The sequence below is a fragment of the Cyanistes caeruleus genome, unplaced genomic scaffold (genome assembly GCF_971803275.1).
Source record: "Cyanistes caeruleus unplaced genomic scaffold, bCyaCae1.hap1.1 HAP1_SCAFFOLD_124, whole genome shotgun sequence".
NCBI classification, from domain to species: domain Eukaryota; kingdom Metazoa; phylum Chordata; class Aves; order Passeriformes; family Paridae; genus Cyanistes; species Cyanistes caeruleus.
In genome coordinates, this window is record NW_028255921.1 from 384,061 (window position 1) to 391,455 (window position 7,395).

Consider the following 7,395-nt stretch of genomic DNA (forward strand, 5'->3'; position numbering starts at 1 on the left):
AATAAAGTCAGACGTGTTGAGGGATGAAGAAATCTTGCAGAGATATGGAAAGCTGCCCTGAAAACCCAGTTCGGGGAGAGCCTGAGCTCTTTTGTGCTTCTAGGCCTGAAGATGCTCAGCACCTTTCCCAGAGGCTCAGCAGGCAGTAGGATTGTGCCTGAATCTGGCTCTGGAAATGCCAGTGCCTCAACTGAGAGCTGTGGCAAGGATTTCCATTGCATGGAGAGGGGCCACAGTCCTGCAAGAGTCTTTCAGCAGAGCAAACAGCAGCCTGGAGGGTGGGCAATCTGTACCACTGCATGCTCATCCTTCACCACAATGCAGAGCTGCCATGGATCACTTTTTCCATTTCTCCTGTTGGACATGTTTTGGAGAAGTTGTTCTAGGTGGCTTTGGATGGTGATCCAAGTAGGAAGCAGCCATTCGCCTGCTGTGATATCCTTACAACTAGTCCTAACTTCTCATTGCCTTTGGTTTGATTGGGGGTGTTTTATCTGTTTGTTTGATTGGTTTCTTTGGGTTGGTTTCTTTGTGTTTTTCTCTGTTTTGCTTGGAGTTTCTTTTCCTTTTTTAGAAATGACTGGTGAAGTTGGCACAAGCAAACTCCAGAAAACGTAAAGCAGGCTTGACTTTCCAGAAATTGCTTTTGGCTGGCTTTAGCTGCATTCCCCAGGATCACGATCAGCAGTAGATATTTGCAGGTTTTGCTCTGCATCCTCAGCCTGCCCAGGTGTTGTTCAGTGTTTCAGCAGTGGAGAAGACGATGGATATTTTGCTAAACCTCCTTTCAAACAACAAAACTTGGGTTAGCACGACAGAAAAGAAGAAAAGAAAATCTTCGCCAGTTAGAACAGAGCCAGAGTCCCACCATTTCCCCCTCCACTTCTCTTTCTTTTCTACATTTAGAGGTAAAGCTTCCATCTCCAAAAGCTTCCATCTCTCACTTCCTGATGTAGCCATTTGCTACCCTTTAGCCTTGACTGCCACGCATCGGACTGCTGTCCGTGTGGGGCTGGGGATGCTCAGCCTGGAAAGAGAAGGGGGCTGGCGAGGCCTCCCTGCAGCTCTAGGAAAGATGGGCACAGACAGGAGAAGCCTTTCAACTGCAGGAGTGAGCTTGAAGTTGGATCTAATGAAGCTGCTCTTTTCCACTCTGGCTGCTGGGGCACTGGCCCAGGCTGTGCACAGAGGCTGGGGATGCTCCATCCTTGGAAACATCCAAGGCCAGCTGGGAGCGCGGCTCTGAGCAACCTATTCTAGGGGAAGATTGCTCCGCTTGGAACAAGATGGTCTTTAGGGTCCCTTCCAAGCCCAAGCACCCAGGGATTCCATCATTCATTCTACGGTCTCCGTTGTCCACTTCAGCCTGGGCCTGAACTCCTGGCGGTGATGTCACAGTGCACGCTCCAGCTAGAACTTCCAGCATCCAGCAACGGCCACAACACAACCCTTGGCTCCTTGTGCCAGCACGCTCTTCATTCACCCTGCTCCAAGCCTACCCCTGTCACCTTGTTGCCACCTGCTCCCTGATTCCCCCAGCAGTCCCCAAAGCTCCCCATCGCTTGGATTTTGCTCTCCATCCCTGCAGGATGTCTGCATTTGTTCCAAAAGAGCTATGGTACTATTCCACGGAGGCGGACACCCCGCAGCTGCCTGGCTGGGCGGGAGCTCTGTGGGACAGGGTGGGAAATTTTGCTACCTCTGCAGGCTGGCACAGACGGAGAGGAGGAGACGGACGTCGATACACAGACTGATAGAGAAGAAGCCATGGAAGTGGACGGAGAGGATAGTGGAGAGGAAGAGATGGATGTGGATATGTACGAGACAGAGGAAGAGATGGAGGTGGAAACAAAAGATTATATTGAAGAGATGGATATTGATCTAAAAGACAAGGAGGAAGACATGGTCTTGGGATGAAGACCGATGCCAGCAGCAGAACAGGCAGGTGCTCCCCACAGGCAGAGTGGGGCCCCTGCTGCCAGCCTGGGGCCGGGCTGGGCACTCCCTGCTCAGGGACACGCTAGCCCATGCACTGGATTCTGCTGGCCATCCCTGGCCTGGCCTGGGCTTGCTGTGGGCCACACAAGCCCTGTTCCAGTGCCTGGGCCACAGCCCCCAGCCAGGCTCCCTTCTGGCAGCAGAGTCCCACTGGGCCAGTGTCCCAGCCCGGCAGCACATGGAACACCCTTCCGTGCCTGACTGCACTGACCGTGCTACTTGTTTTTCTTCCAGGACTTAGGGACATCACAGACACAGATGCCACCCTGCTGTACATACGTTTTACAGTTGTTGTGTTCAGGATAGAAGTTTTAGAGTTTGTTTAAGTTGCCTGTAAATACGTTTCATAGAGTTTTGTTAGAGCTGTTCTCAGGTAAATAGGTTCTATAGTTTGTTGTTGTTGTTGTTGTTGTTGTTGTTACCAATATTCTTACAGTGTAAATATGTGGTGTAGTTCATTCTTGTTCCTTTTCTTCTACAGATAAACAGTCTTTGATTTTCACACCCCAGTTCTCTTTGCATTTTCTTCGGGCACATTTGCAAAGCTGTGGCTTGTTTCGGGAACAACGTTTGCAAGACTCTAAAAAGAGTATCAAAACCGCTCTGCCACACTCTCAGCTGCTGCTGCTGCCCCAAAAACCACTGGCGGGCTTTGCTCACACAATCACAGTTGTGGTGGCATTTCTACCACACCACTGGACAGCGATGTTTTCCCTCTTCTCCTGGAAATACCTACAGCACTTGTGGGTAGCAAGGCAAACATGAGCCTCTTTTAGTGGCCCTTGAAATTGGACATGTGAAATGAGGTACACAAAGCCACAGGCCAGCTGAACCTGGCAAGACTGAATGGGTCTTTACATTCTTCCCAGGAAGATGAATGGCAATCACTATTTTGGCAGGGAGGAAAGTGCATCAGCTAGCAATTTGCTGTAGAAAATGTGCTTTCTGCTCCTCTCACAGCCAAAACTCCTACCCATTTCTTGGAAGTCCTTCTTAGATAAGGACCGTGTTCAACTGAGTGACAGTGAAGCCAAATGGCAATGCCGCAATCAATTGTCCTGTACGCAATCTCCTTCATCCACGTGAAAGGTTACCCATGGGCACACAAGAGGACGGAAGAAACCCAAATGCATCGTTGGACATAATAAAGTCAGACGTGTTGAGGGATGAAGAAATCTTGCAGAGATATGGAAAGCTGCCCTGAAAACCCAGTTCGGGGAGAGCCTGAGCTCTTTTGTGCTTCTAGGCCTGAAGATGCTCAGCACCTTTCCCAGAGGCTCAGCAGGCAGTAGGATTGTGCCTGAATCTGGCTCTGGAAATGCCAGTGCCTCAACTGAGAGCTGTGGCAATGATTTCCATTGCATGGAGAGGGGCCACAGTCCTGCAAGAGTCTTTCAGCAGAGCAAACAGCAGCCTGGAGGGTGGGCAATCTGGACCACTGCATGCTCATCCTTCACCACAATGCAGAGCTGCCATGGATCACTTTTTCCATTTCTCCTGTTGGATATGTTTTGGAGAAGTTGTTCTAGGTGGCTTTGGATGGTGATCCAAGTAGGAAGCAGCCATTCGCCTGCTGTGATATCCTTACAACTAGTCCTAACTTCTCATTGCCTTTGGTTTGATTGGGGGTGTTTTATCTGTTTGTTTGATTGGTTTCTTTGGGTTGGTTTCTTTGTGTTTTTCTCTGTTTTGCTTGGAGTTTCTTTTCCTTTTTTAGAAATGACTGGTGAAGTTGGCACAAGCAAACTTTAGAAAACGTAAAGCAGGCTTGACTTTCCAGAAATTGCTTTTGGCTGGCTTTAGCTGCATTCCCCAGGATCACGATCAGCAGTAGATATTTGCAGGTTTTGCTCTGCATCCTCAGCCTGCCCAGGTGTTGTTCAGTGTTTCAGCAATGGAGAAGACGATGGATATTTTGCTAAACCTCCTTTCAAACAACAAAACTTGGGTTAGCACGACAGAAAAGAAGAAAAGAAAATCCTCGCCAGTTAGAACAGATCCAGAGTCCCACCATTTCCCCCTCCACTTTGCTTTCTTTTCTACATTTAGAGGTAAAGCTTCCATCTCCAAAAGCTTCCATCTCTCACTTCCTGATGTAGCCATTTGCTACCCTTTAGCCTTGACTGCCACGCATCGGACTGCTGTCCGTGTGGGGCTGGGGATGCTCAGCCTGGAAAGAGAAGGGGGCTGGCGAGGCCTCCCTGCAGCTCTAGGAAAGATGGGCACAGAGAGGAGAAGCCTTTCAACTGCAGGAGTGAGCTTGAAGTTGGATCTAATGAAGCTGCTCTTTTCCACTCCAGCTGCTGGGCCACTGGCCCAGGCTGTGCACAGAGGCTGGGGATGCTCCATCCTTGGCAACATCCAAGGCCAGCTGGGAGCGGGGCTCTGAGCAACCTATTCTAGGGGAAGATCGCTCCGCTTGGAACAAGATGGTCTTTAGGGTCCCTTCCAAGCCCAAGCACCCAGGGATTCCATCATTCATTCTACAGTCTCCGTTGTCCACTTCAGCCTGGGCCTGAACTCCTGGCGGTGATGTCACAGTGCACGCTCCAGCTAGAACTTCCAGCATCCAGCAACGGCCACAACACAACCCTTGGCTCCTTGTGCCAGCACGCTCTTCATTCACCCTGCTCCAAGCCTACCCCTGTCACCTTGTTGCCACCTGCTCCCTGATTCCCCCAGCAGTCCCCAAAGCTCCCCATCGCTTGGATTTTGCTCTCCATCCCTGCAGGATGTCTGCATTTGTTCCAAAAGAGCTATGGTACTATTCCACGGAGGCGGACACCCCGCAGCTGCCTGGCTGGGCTGGAGCTCTGTGGGACAGGGTGGGAAATTTTGCTACCTCTGCAGGCTGGCACAGACCGAGAGGAGGAGACGGACGTCGATACACAGACTGATAGAGAAGAAGCCATGGAAGTGGACGGAGAGGATACTGGAGAGGAAGAGATGGATGTGGATATGTACGAGACAGAGGAAGAGATGGAGGTGGAAACGAAAGATTATATTGAAGAGATGGATATTGATCTAAAAGACAAGGAGGAAGACATGGTCTTGGGATGAAGACCGATGCCAGCAGCAGAACAGGCAGGTGCTCCCCACAGGCAGAGTGGGGCCCCTGCTGCCAGCCTGGGGCCGGGCTGGGCACTTCTTGCTCAGGGACAAGCTAGCCCATGCACTGGATTCTGCTGGCCATCCCTGGCCTGGCCTGGGCTTGCTGTGGGCCACACAAGCCCTGTTCCAGTGCCTGGGCCACAGCCCCCAGCCAGGCTCCCTTCTGGCAGCAGAGTCCCACTGGGCCAGTGTCCCAGCCCGGCAGCACATGGAACACCCTTCCGTGCCTGACTGCACTGACCGTGCTACTTGTTTTTCTTGCAGGACTTAGGGACATCACAGACACAGATGCCACCCTGCTGTACATACGTTTTACAGTTGTTGTGTTCAGGATAGAGGTTTTAGAGTTTGTTTAAGTTGTCTGTAAATACGTTTCATAGAGTTTTGTTAGAGCTGTTCTCAGGTAAATAGGTTCTATAGTTTGTTGTTGTTGTTGTTGTTGTTGTTGTTGTTGTTGTTACCAATATTCTTACAGTGTAAATATGTGGTGTAGTTCATTCTTGTTCCTTTTCTTCTACAGATAAACAGTGTTTGATTTTCACACCCCAGTTCTCTTTGCATTTTCTTCGGGCACATTTGCAAAGCTGTGGGTTGTTTCGGGAACAATGTTTGCAGGACTCTAAAAAGAGTATCAAAACCGCTCTGCCACACTCTCAGCTGCTGCTGCTGCCCCAAAAAGCACTGGCTGGCTTTGCTCACACAATCACAGTTGTGGTGGCATTTCTACCACACCACAGGACAGCGATGTTTTCCCTCTTCTCCTGGAAATACCTACAGCACTTGTGGGTAGCAAGGCAAACATGAGCCTCTTTTAGTGGCCCTTGAAATTGGACATGTGAAATGAGGCACACAAAGCCACAGGCCAGCTGAACCTGGCATCTCTGAATGGGTCTTTACATTCTTCCCAGGAAGATGAATGGCAATCACTATTTTGGCAGGGAGGAAAGTGCATCAGCTAGCAATTTGCTGTAGAAAATGTGCTTTCTGCTCCTCTCACAGCCAAAACTCCTACCCATTTCTTGGAAGTCCTTCTTAGATAAGGACCGTGTTCAACTGAGTGACAGTGAAGCCAAATGGCAATGCCGCAATCAATTGTCCTGTACACAATCTCCTTCATCCACGTGGAAGGTTACTCACGGGCACACAAGAGGACGGAAGAAACCCAAATGCATCGTTGGACATAATAAAGTCAGACGTGTTGAGGGATGAAGAAATCTTGCAGAGATATGGAAAGCTGCCCTGAAAACCCAGTTCGGGGAGAGCCTGAGCTCTTTTGTGCTTCTAGGCCTGAAGATGCTCAGCACCTTTCCCAGAGGCTCAGCAGGCAGTAGGATTGTGCCTGAATCTGGCTCTGGAAATGCCAGTGCCTCAACTGAGAGCTGTGGCAATGATTTCCATTGCATGGAGAGGGGCCACAGTCCTGCAAGAGTCTTTCAGCAGAGCAAACAGCAGCCTGGAGGGTGGGCAGTGCTGCATCTGGACCACTGCATGCTCATCCTTCACCACAATGCAGAGCTGCCATGGATCACTTTTTCCATTTCTGCTGTTGGATATGTTTTGGAGAAGTTGTTCTAGGTGGCTTTGGATGGTGATCCAAGTAGGAAGCAGCCATTCGCCTGCTGTGATATCCTTACAACTAGTCCTAACTTCTCATTGCCTTTGGTTTGATTGGGGGTGTTTTATCTGTTTGTTTGATTGGTTTCTTTGGGTTGGTTTCTTTGTGTTTTTCTCTGTTTTTCTTGGAGTTTCTTTTCCTTTTTTAGAAATGACTGGTGAAGTTGGCACAAGCAAACTCCAGAAAACGTAAAGCAGGCTTGACTTTCCAGAAATTGCTTTTGGCTGGCTTTAGCTGCATTCCCCAGGATCACGATCAGCAGTAGATATTTGCAGGTTTTGCTCTGCATCCTCAGCCTGCCCAGGTGTTGTTCAGTGTTTCAGCAGTGGAGAAGACGATGGATATTTTGCTAAACCTCCTTTCAAACAACAAAACTTGGGTTAGCACGACAGAAAAGAAGAAAAGAAAATCTTCGCCAGTTAGAACAGAGCCAGAGTCCCACCATTTCCCCCTCCACTTCTCTTTCTTTTCTACATTTAGAGGTAAAGCTTCCATCTCCAAAAGCTTCCATCTCTCACTTCCTGATGTAGCCATTTGCTACCCTTTAGCCTTGACTGCCACGCATCGGACTGCTGTCCGTGTGGGGCTGGGGATGCTCAGCCTGGAAAGAGAAGGGGGCTGGCGAGGCCTCCCTGCAGCTCTAGGAAAGATGGGCACAGACAGGAGAAGCC